This window comes from Hippopotamus amphibius, chromosome 4 (genome assembly GCF_030028045.1).
Source record: "Hippopotamus amphibius kiboko isolate mHipAmp2 chromosome 4, mHipAmp2.hap2, whole genome shotgun sequence".
NCBI classification, from domain to species: domain Eukaryota; kingdom Metazoa; phylum Chordata; class Mammalia; order Artiodactyla; family Hippopotamidae; genus Hippopotamus; species Hippopotamus amphibius.
Window position 1 is genome coordinate 25,538,795 of NC_080189.1, and position 12,389 is coordinate 25,551,183.

The 12,389-nt window shown below is 40.6% G+C and overlaps 1 protein-coding gene across 1 annotated transcript in view; it reads left to right on the top strand.

Annotated features, from left to right (window-relative positions):
- The window catches only part of GRM8 (glutamate metabotropic receptor 8), a 757,013-nt gene that overhangs the window by 150,912 nt on the left and 593,712 nt on the right, over window positions 1-12,389 (top strand). The window lies entirely within an intron of this gene.

Consider the following 12,389-nt stretch of genomic DNA (forward strand, 5'->3'; position numbering starts at 1 on the left):
AAGGTTCTCATCCAAATCTCTGTAGGTATTTTACTATGTGCATATTTAGCCATGAGGCTGTAAATTCATTACACTGTGTGGAAAAACCAGAAAGCAAAAACAACTTAGGACATAAATCTTATTGCTGATTGGCCAACAATATAACTTTGTGGATGAAAGGAGACATATTACCATTACTTAACAAACGCGGTTGTTCTTAATAAGAATTACTGAATAAAATTTGCATATTTTTCTATAAAAGTAATAACAATGTTTTGCCAAAAATTTAAAGTGCCCTTTAGCTGTTTTTGAGTAACTTGCAGGAAATTATATTGATATTTATTGTTTTTCTTAGAAGCTTCAATGCTGGGAAAGACCATGGGAGTGATTTGGCCTTATTCCCTAATTAGCAAAGACAAAGAGTCTAAAGTTATTGGAATGAGGTTTTCTCTTGAAAGATTCGAAGATGACTGGGATCTGTTCTTTTGCATATAACAGAGCATAGAAACATTATACACAATATTTGGTGTCTTTAACATTTGTTCCAGTGCTGTGCTATTGCAGAAACTATAGAAAAGACCTGGTCTTTTTGGAAAGTTTGGCTTAATTTATTTAAGGGACAACGATTCATTCCTGTTGTAAATACCCATGACGCCACAATCTTTGCTCTTTGGAATTTTAAATTATATCACTACTGCTATAAAAGGATTCAAAACATTCAATTGAACTTTAAATGGTGGTAAATTATATTACCTTCTTGGAAAAGAATCCCGAGTTTATCCTTAGGAGGAATGCCCACTCAACTGAAAACAATAGCTTCTGAGAGCAGGGGTTAATGCATTATTTAAGCAGCTGAGGTCAGTTCTCACCGAAGTGATAATTCAATGAAAGAAGGAAACTAATAGAGTGTGTGTTGAAATGAGAAGTTTTCTACAGTGATCTTGTACATTCTCAACTATAGGACACATTTTGTGTCCATGACACAAATTACTATGAAAAATTCAATACAGGGCATGATTTGCCAATTGTTGCAGAATCTGATAACATGCATTATTCTTAAGTGAGAGTGCAGTTTTATTCTTCTTACTAAAAACCCCCACTTAGTTTTCACTTTTAGGGAGCATTGCTATACTTAGGTAACTGTCACCTAAAAGGGAGTAAGATGGTACCATTCATTGTTGCTGTCTCTATCTTAGTCATTAGTATAGGAGAAAATAATTTTAGCACCTTGTGTATGATGCTCCTGATTAGAGCATCCTGTTTCTTCTATGTTGATCCTTTCAATATTTTGTGACTTGATTGGCTGTCCATTCTATTTCAGTTCTCGCTTATCTGGGGAATGGAGGAGGGCTGGATTGTCAATTAATATGCAGAATACTGAAAAGGCCAAATTAGTACCACACTAGAGTATGCCATGGAATATATTAAATATCAAGATCATCCCTCATTTTAATGACAACGATTTTATCTAGAACAAAAATAGCTGAAAATTAAACCTTTTTCATGACAATGATATTAATGGGAATGGCAAATGGCAGCAACTTAACCCATTCTGAAATGATCTGATGACTCTAATGAAAATTCATCAGTTCTGTAACATTTGCTCCTCTTACTACAACATAGATGACATCTCTGTCACTGTTACTAGTGTTTTTAAAAATCTTAGTCTCTTGACTGAGAAGGAGAGGTATCCATCCTTTTTTTAGAGTGTCTGCCTACTAATGAAATTGTATATTTTGCCAACTCATAACTTTTCTTGTACTCTGTTCAGAATTTCCCTCTTCAGCAATGTTGATTGCTAAGAAATTTCAGTGTAGATTGAGGCTTCCTATATTTTGTCTCTGATTAATTCTGACAGATCAGAATGGAATGATAGTAAAATGAAAATCTGTGTAGTGATACATTGCTTGTATGGTTTGATTAGAACATTTTTCATTTTAACACAATCTGAGACTTGGGGAAGTGTCCTTCGTGAGTCTTTAAGAACAAAGTTTATGAGTGAGTATTGGTCATGAACACAGATGTCAGTGATGCCTCTTCTCTGGTCAGGATCCTTCGCAGGGAGAGAGGGATGGGGTTAGTTGATAAAATAAGACAGATAGCCTCTTGATATTCTAGCTGTTAGTGTCTCAGCCCCAGGCATCCTTGACGATAGCATTTTTATTGGAGAAGGCAAAAAAATATTTGGGATCAGCAAACAGCACATTTGACTGGATCAAAGTTTGTGTAGTGAGGTATGGAAGACAAAACTGGAAAGCGTGACGCGGGCACATAGGTGAATATTTTACCTCATAGGATATTAATTTTATCCTTTGTTTTCTAGACAATGGAGGAAACTACTGAGGAGAGAAGAGTCTATCAGGATATGTATTTAAGATTTTGCTAATGAGAAGTGAAAGATGGGGAGACCAGTTGAGAAGCCTTTGCAGTATCAATCTTAGCCTCATAGAGGGTAGTGATAATAGGAATGGAAGAGGGAACAGACCTGACAGGCACTTGTGAGGCAGAGTCTCTGGAACTTAGTAACTGCTTAGAAGTAGAGCTTGATGGTATGACCAAAATAAAGTTAAACTTGAAATTCTGAACCTGGGCAATTGGGAAATGCAAGTGCCATGAATAGAAAAGAGACAGTGAGGGACTTCCCTGGCGTTCCAGAGGTTAAGACTCCACGCTTCCACTGCAGGGGGCATAGGTTCCATCCCTGGTCAGGGAACTAAGAACCTGCATGCCATGTGGTACAACAACAACAAAAAAAAAAAAAAGAGAGAGAAAAAAAAACAGTGAAATGGAAAGGTTGGTTTGGGATGGGAAGCATGGCATGGTTTGGTTATAAACCCAAAAAACTGTAAGTATTCGTACACACCTTTGTGGAGAAGAGCAGCAAAGAACACTGGTCTAGAGCGAAGGCAGGAACTGAGATGTAGGTCTGAAGCTCATTCTAACAAAATTTATAATTGAGGTGGGAAAGGTAATTGCTGTGGTAGAACATGTAGAGTGTGAATTAAAGTGGGCAGAGGATACACTCTTGGGGAGAGGCTTTACACAAAGGTATGGGATGACAAGCATTGGTGAGGATGTAGAGGGAAGAAAACCCTTGTACACGGTTGATAGGAGTGTAAATTGTTATGGTCATTATGGAAAATAATATGGAGTTTCCTCGAAAATTAAAAATAGAACTACCACATGATCCAGTGATTCCACTTCTAAGTATATGTCCAAAGAAAATGAAATCAATATCTTGAAGAGATATCTGCACTATTGTGTTCATTGTAGCATTATTTACAATAGCCAAAATATGGAAACAAACTAGGTGTCCATTGATGGATGAATGGGTAAAGAAAATATATATAAAATGGGGTATTATTTAGCATTAAAAAAAGGGAATCCTGCCACTTGTGACAACATGGATGAACCTGGAGGACATCATGCTAAGTGAAAAAAGCCAGACACAGAAAGACAAATACTGCATGCTCTCATGTATATGTAGAATTTTAAAAAGTCAAACTCATGAAAGCAGAGTGTAGAATGGTGGTTGCTAGGGACTGTGGCAGGGGGCAGGGGCGGGGGCAGGGGAGGAGTGTAGGAGAAGTAGGGAGATGTTGGCCAAAGGAAATAAACCTTCAGTTAAACAGGATGAATAAATTCTGAAGGTCTAATGTACAGAATGGTAACTGTAATGAATCATACTGTTGTATACTTGAAATTTGCCGAGTTGATTTCAAGTGTTCTCACTACCAACACACACACACACACACACACACACAACTATGTGAGGTGATGGAAATGTTAATTAGCTGGATTGTGATAATCATTCCACAGTGTTTACATACATCAAAACAGCGAGTTGTACACCTTAAATATATACAATTTTTGTTTGTCAATTATACCTCAATAAAGCTGGAAATAATGAAATTAGTATAAATGATAAAAAAATGAAGATGTGGGAATAATGGCCTAGATTTTGTTAGGGAAAGCTAAAGGGCAGAGTGTTCTCTTTTCTCTTGATGGGTTTTGGCCATGGGAAGGCTCACAGACTTCTTTGAAGTTTTCCATGATGGGAGATGGGAAGAGTTCTTGAGGAAAAAATCAAGGATATTGAGCATATTTTCATAAAAGGACAGGAACTTCGCCAGAGGGCACAGCTGAAAGTGAGTGGTACCGTGACAGAGAATCAAGAATTGTCCTTGAGAGGGGATGTATTAGGGCTGCCATAACCAAATACCAGGAACTGGGTGGATAAAAGCAACAGAAACTTATTCTCTCATGGTTCTGGAGGTTAGAAGTCTGAATCAAGGTATTGGCAGAGCCATGTTGATTCTGAAACCTATAGGGGAGAATCCTTTCCTGCCTCTTGTAGCTTCTGGTATTTGCTGATGATCATTGGCTTCATCCATCAATCCAGTTTCTGCATCCATCATCATGTTGCTGTCTTTTCTCATCTTGTGTCTCTATCTTCTCTTCTTCTAAGGATGCCAGTCATATTGGATTGAAGGCCCCACCTCTCTCCAGCATGACCTCATCTTAACTAATTATATCTGCGATAACCCTATTGCCAAAGTAGGTCATATTCTGAGGTAATGGGTGTATCTTTGGGGGAGACACAATTTAATACCTATAACAGGGTGATAGTGAAGAAGGGTGTACTTAGGGAGGTGACGTCCAGGGATGGGAGGTAGACCAGAAGAACGGACAGTTAGCAGCCAAGATGAGGAGGTGCTAAGTAGACAGAATTTGGTAACGGAGAAGACCACAATATAACCAGCTCAAAGGTTCCTTCCGAGGTGCTGCAGAATTTTACTCTCTCAATTCTGATCACTTGTGTAGATGAGGTGACCTAATGGATAACTCAGGGTTCTGGACTGGGGTGTGTGGAGGGATCTTTGTGTCTGGCTTTCCCAGGATTCTGAATGTGTCAAGAGCTTCCCAGTAGGATCACAGTGGGCACTCCCTATAGAGTGGTGTACTGGCTTGTCGGCCTCCCTCTTTGTATGATTCCAAACTATTGTACTTTTTTTTTTAAGGATTTTTTTTTGAGATATAATTGACATACAATAAACTGCATATATTTGGAGTGTACAGTTTGATATTTTTTTCTTATTAGTAGTGTATATATGGCAATCCCAATCTCCCCGTTCATCCCACCCCAACACCCCCGCCCCCACCCGCTGCTTTCCCCTCTCCAAGCTATTGTCCTTTTCAATGACTCCTGGGAAATTATGGACACCTGGAGAGTCCTTTCTGGCCTAATTTCTTTTTATTTCCCCCTTTGGTCTCTTTTGGCTTGAGGGAAGGGAATAGCTTAGTTGCTGCTGGTTATTAAGACTTCTCCATCACCTATATTACACATACTCAGTTGTTAGGGCCACAGTTCTCTATGTCTGTCTTGTTTTAATGATTTGATATGATGTTTTCATTGATATTATAATAAGGAGGTTAATAATACATGCCCATGCTTTTCTGTCATAGGATCTGGAACTTGTAGCTTGTGACTCAATAAATGACTTCCCTGAGGCTTCAGACAGATTCTTTCCCTTCTTTGTCTTACTTTATTATATTATTTAAAAAAGAAGACAGGATAATAAATGTTAATGCTGCCACGATCATGGTAAGGGGCAAGGAAGCTAAAGCTTTATCTTTGAAGATAAAAGGGATCTGTGAAAGCGTTGTATCTTTTCACTGTGGATTTGCACAGTGTGGCGACACACCTCCTTTAATCAGTCATCATGTTTATGAATGGCTTATTAAAGATGACAGGCCTGCGAGTCATCATCCCACACATTACAGGGGGCAGAATAGACCTGATTCTGTCAAATCTTCTACCATACGTGACTTTTTTTCTTCTAATTTGCAAATGCTGGAAGCTTCTGACTATTGTCTGACGTGTGTTCAGAATCTTAAAATCTCAGAAGGGATCACAGAGGTCGTTGGACTGGCACAATCTGTTTGAAATGTTAATGCGATGTCAATTGAATTAATTCATTTTTGGGTATATAAAATGACCGACACTTGCCAAAGCATTTGATAGTAATTTATTTTCAGTGTGGGTCAAGAAATAAAGTAAGGGAAATTTCATTCCACCTCTACAATGGAAAAGTGCCCTCTGATCATATTTTTAAGGTATCTCAGTACCGTTTTAAAAGAAAGCATTTTTTCCTCTTGGGTTATAAACAAGAATCAAGTTTCTGTTAACTGCAATGGATTCGCTTCAAGATTAAAACAAAATATTTTCAATGGGAGAAAGAAAAAAATACATAAAGAGCAGCTTTTTCCCTCAGATGTTCATTGCTTTGGAAAAATGACTTCCAGCAGGCAAAAATCAATTTGACAAACGTATTAATGTTGTAAAATACTATGAATGAAAGGAAACATTTTAATTCAATTGAAATTTTTACTTTATATTCCTACAGCTGAGTTCCATTGATAACACCACATTTCAAGTTGCAAATCACATTTAATTAATATTAACACCGGTTAATTGGCAAGAATAACTTCAAAGGAGGGCTGAGGAAATTGCAAATTGGAACTGCAGGTGCAACGATCCCGCAGAAGCTTTATAGGGATCCAAAGAAAGTGTATATGATTTTGACAATTACTGCAGAGCTTGATCAAATAGAGCGTCATTTCAAAGCTGTTCTTCACTCTGGCCCTGCCTAATATTTAGGGCTTAGGAACTGTTAAGTAGCAACAGCTGCTATTAATGTTGAAATGGCAAATAGCATTCAATAGATGCTTTTAAACCTATGATTCTAATGCTGTAGTTAAGTGTTTAGTAAACAATGGAAATTTGATGCAGTGGAACCCACCTAGGAGTCAAAAACGTGTCTCAATCTCCCTTCTTCAATTATGAAACTTTGTCTGAAGATTAATTTCCTCGTCTATAAAATGGTGGCCCTCTGCTGCATGATCATCACGTGATAGAATACTTGTGAAATGTTCTTCATAAACTCTAAAGTACTATTTGATATCAGGTATTATTAGTGAAAGGAATGGGGATGATACAGATTTTTTTCCAGAACGTGTGGCAAAGCTGTAGATTATCATGAAGGTGGTGGATGTGCTGCCTGGTGTGCAAGATAAATAGCTAGAGAAGACTTTGCTTGATTTGTTAATTACCTTCAAACTTGGTCATATTCTGCCTGAAAGATCAGAGAGGAGATTTTGAGTAGCTCCTGACCATCTACCCTCTCTGTTCTCTTTACTAGTCCTTCACAACTGCTGTCGTACATATTCTACTCTGTCTTATTCTTGTCACCCCTGGTTGTTGAATATTATTAATCGTGTCACCAACAGTTGTGTTTGCCTGGGTCTGATTGTTTGGGTAGAAGATTGTTCAGGTATCAGGACCAGCTTTAGGTACCTTGCCTTATTCTTAGTGATGTGCTCTCATGAGTCCCTGAGCTTAACTCTGTGGGATCACTTGCCACTCTGATTGTAACGCCAATTTCTCTGTATACCTCTTCCACTAGAATGTGTTTTTCTCAATGGAAGGACACTCCCCCGACCCCAGCACCCAGAAGAGTGCCTGGCATATGCCAGGTGCTTCATGAATTTCTGTTGAATGGCTGTTGTCACCAGATTCTTGGCTGTGTTGTTGCTGTGAGCCTAGCGGTTAGGCTCGCTCAGGCTCTGGGAACCGAAGGGCAGAGATGGTCCCAACAATGGCTTATGCATTTTCTTTGCTAACACGTAATCTATAAGGGAAGCTTTGGGGCTTGCATACTGTTCAGCCACTCAGATTTCACTTTTTTTATTACTGGAAAATACCAAAGCCTGTAATCTATAGGTTCAGCCCACCCCAGATCCCTCAGGCCAAACAGTGCTGGGGAGTGGCTAAGAGCTTCTTATTGGCTGGGTTTGATTTCCAGTTCTGTCATATCCTAGCTACAAGACCTTGGGTAAATTACTTACTCTTGCAGTGCCTCAGTTTTCTCATCTGTGCAATGGGGATAACAATTGTATAAGAATTCAATGAAATCATACAGAACAAGGTGTGGTAAGTGGTCAACAACTGCCAATTCATATTGTGTTAGGCATCCTCACTGATGGAGTTGTCTTATTGCCCTGAGCCTGTGCCCAGTTTGCTCAGGGAGCAAATAAGGCAGAGTGAGAACTACATAAGAGCTGCATAAGAGCTCAAATAAAAGCTGCCAGTACTCCTCTTTCCTGAAACTTGCTTTGTACGTCCAAGCAGAGACCAATCCTATTACTATTATTTTTTCTTAGCATGACTAACATCCTACATAGAATAGTGTTGGCACCTAGTTGAGTGCATGAATTAATTAAATGCCAGTCAGTGTTGGCTCACCAAATAAGCTTTCTCCTATTGCTTTTGAACCTTCTGTATGTTAACTGACTCAGCCAGCATCTATTGTTTACCCACCATGGATCTTGTTCTAGGCTTTCAGGATCCAGAAATGACTCATGGCCTCTGTTTCCGAGCTGGTTACTGTGTATCAGAGGATACAAAGATGTAAACAAACAATTACAAATGAATGTGATCATTGCCTTCATGGAGGCATCATTTAGAGGCACTGTCCAAGAATACTATGCCCAAGAGAGGGCATCCTGCAGTTCATGTAACGAAAAGACCTGCCATAAGGCAGTGGAGTGTGACAGTTTATGGACCTCAAGCTCAAAGGGAGTACACTGTGTGATGTGAATGAAATTAATGTAGGTAAATTCAACAGTTTCCTGAGAAAAAGAGACAGCACAAAAAACACATGTAGAATATGATGCCAACTTTGTAATGTGCGTATTTGTGAAATGATTAATATGTAAAAATACATATAGTTTTTGACAATTCTTATTTCTTGACTTATTGATGACTATTCAGATGTGTCCACTTACAGATGACCAGAGTCAGACTTGCTCTACAGCTTTAGCCCCTGTGCTCCCCATTCACTCCCATCCAGCACCACCCATGCCCTTGGCAGCAGTTTCAGTTTTGTTCAGTTCCTGAGTCTTAATCAGGGCCAATCGTTTGTCCTAACCTTAGCTTACAAGTTTCTGGGCTTTGGAATGATTTTGCCAAGATGGACCGTGTGCCTAGTGGTCCCAGGGTGAGCCATGAGTCCCTTTCTAGGTCACTGCAAACTTACAGTGCCGTCCCACCCTGACTCACATGCTGGATCCCTAGGAATGGGGCTTGGCCCCAGACTCTGGCCTCTGAGGTTGAACCACGACACACTGCTTATTCCTTGTCAACTCTTTCACCTGACAGGATGGAGGTGTCTGGTCCTCTGCGAGACTCACACCGTTATTGAGATCTGACTATGCACGAAGCTATTGAGCAGAGTCCTGTCTATTGGGTCCCTAGAGTGTGCCAGGGTCCTGACCCTGTCTATCTTGTCTTTATATTTCTCACATCCTTTTAGTGTTGAATCCCTAGAATAAAGGAATTCAGCCTCAGAGGATGGTTTGAATTTCTCTCTCAGAGATTCCCATTTAAATGCTTAGGAAGGGTCAGGAACTGTTATCCACAGGGTGGTCCCTGTTTTGAGTTATTCTTTTCCTGCTCCCTAACTCTTATTGCAACCTGTGTGAGTTTCCTAGGGTTGCTGTAACAAAGTGCAACAAACTGGGTGGCTTAGATGACATATCTCTATATAGCTATAGCTATATATCTATATCTATATCTATCTATATCTATATCTATATCTATATCTATCTATCATCTATCTATCTATCTATCTATCTATCTATCATCTATCTATCATCTATCTATCTATCTATCTATCTATCTATCTATCTATCTATCTATCATCTATCTATCATCTATATCTCTCTATGTATTTTATTTTTTGGCCAGCTGCGTGGCTTGTGGGGCTTAGTTCCCTGACCAGGGATCGCACCTGGGCCCTCGGCAGGGAAAGTGCAGAATCCTAACCACTGGATCACCAGAGAGTCCCCACATAATCTACTGTGTCATGGTTCTGGAGGCTAGATGTCTGGGATCAAGGTGTCAGAAGGGGTGGTTCCTTCTGAGGGAGCCACCCTAATCTAATATGACCTCATATTAGGTGACCTCATGTAAGGATGACCTCATCTTCATCAATCATATCTGTAATGAGCCTTCATTAATTACATCTGCAATGAAAATAAGTCACATTCTGAAGTACTGGGAGTTAGGACTTCAATATATGAATTTTGGGGGCGGGGTGGTGTGTGCACAGTTCAGCCATAACACCCACCGTACCTGCTGGATTGAGAGCCCTGATTTATGGCGTCTGAACTGAATCCACATTTGTCCCGGTCCCTTAGATGGATTTTGGGCCACAGATACCCAGTTTCTCCTGAGGGATTAGCTTCTGTAACCAGGTTAGCCAGCCGCGTTTCCCTTTGTCCTTGCGAGCTGGGCTCTGCCTGCCGTGCAGCTGAATACCCGCATCCTGACAGGCATGTGCTTCTCCTCTCGTGCTTAGCCCCAAAGACGCTGCATTCTTTTATTTCCCTTTCCAAAGTCATTTTCTTGTTCAAGCGCCTCTGTTTGGAAACTCCAGTGCTAGATGAGAGCTTTAAGGTGCCACCTGTAGTTTACTGTGTTGCTTGAAGAACATAATATAAAATCCTCTTTCTGCAGAAACAAAGCAACATCAGAATCCATTTATGTCACTTTCTGTGGGTCCTAAAAGAGTTGGCCTGAGAAGGAGTGTGTTTTCCTGATTTCTGTCATAACTTATCAACTAAGCAATAATTATGGTTTCCTTGAAAATAAGTGGCTCAAGAATAGTGCAATCAGGAGGGTAAAAGATGAGTAATTTATTGAAAAAGGTGCCAGTTATTTCAAGGGTCACATCCCTTGGCAGAACTGGACTGCACGGTCTTTCTTCTCTAACATCTGCATGTTTGACAGGTCCCAGGCTTCTTTCTTTGCTTCTTTCAATGTTACCTGGTCAGAGCCATTTCCTGATTCATTGGGGACCCCACAGGGGGAAGGCAGGGGAAAGGAGGCAAAGTGAGACTCAAGTCAGCACATTTTGTTTCTTGTTAACAGCTCCGGGAAGAGGTTTGGTCGAGAAAGGAATTTTAAGTAATGATTTAAACATATCTTCTGGCAGTTCCATGAGTGAGAAAAAAAATGCCTCTGGTAGCAGCTCAGACACACTTCGGAAGCAGTGGTACTCAGGGCCATGTGACTCCGGGGCCACATTTGCATCATGAGTCACCGCTGGTACCCACATCATGGGCTGTTAAGGGAAAGAGGAAAGTGCAGAGTACATTGTTAGCCTTTTGTGTTTAGTACCGTGGAGGGCAACCACTGTGCTCCCCTTCAGAATGGGCTTGATGTGACTGCCAGGAGGAATCCTAGGCTGGATAGAAATATTCATGGGAGTTGATGTGACATTTCATTCAAGAAATCTCTGAGCACCTACTGCATGTTGGGGCCCCCTTCTTGGAGGCTGGCGATATGGCACTGTCTGAGTCCAACCTAATGCCCTTGCCCTTGTAGGGTTTCCAGTCAAGCTTGCAGTCTTTACATTTCTCGTGTGCTTTTAGTCTCCTATCTCTGGGCTATGGGAACTCAGCCTAAGCCTGCAGTTGTGAGATGCCTCAGACCAAGAGTCCATGAAAATAATCAGAGAGGGTCTGTATCTGTCACATCAACAACTTGATACCTTGGGTATTCTGGAGATGCCAGAGTTCAGTTGACGTGTCCATGGCATGCTGGGGGAAGGGATATAATTGAAGGAAAAGGGTGTCTGTGTGGGCACACAGAGGGATAGATATGGACTCAGGAAGCTCACTAGGTACAGATGTCTGGGAGCAACACCAAATGCAGGCTGAGACAAGAAGTCCATCTAGCCCCGCAGAGCATAGATCAAGAGGTTATGATTCTGGGTGACATCCTGAACTGACTGCCATGTGGCAAGAGAAGCACTCCTGCCACCTCTCAGTCTGGAATTCCTTTCTGCCCCTATGTTGATCTGCTTAATGTTTCCTTATCCTTCAGTTCTTAGATTATTTCCAGGAAACCTTCTTGGATCTCCACATCCTCATCCTCCCAGACAAACCTAAGTGAGGTTTCTCTTCTGTGTGTTCTCTCAAATAAAACAAAATCCAGACTTAGACAAGGAGAGACTTTAATCACAATTAAGACGATTGCAAGAGAGAGAAGACTTGGATTCAGAAATCCATGAGCATCACAAAATCAAAGAGAGAAAGGGTTTTCTTTCATATGGTAGGCAGGTGTAAGCAACAGCTTAATAGAAACTTTTAAGGGAAGTTTGGGTAGGCAAAGGGGAAATGACCAGTGGAGTCTGCCAGGAAAGTGTCCTGCTCTGGTCAGCTAATTCCCCAGAGGCAGCTAATAAGGGGACATGGTCCATTTTTCAGTGCTTGCTCAGATTTAGGGGCAGACCGAGTTCAGGGACAAGTAGGAAAGAGAGAAGTCTGAGTATACTTATGTCAAG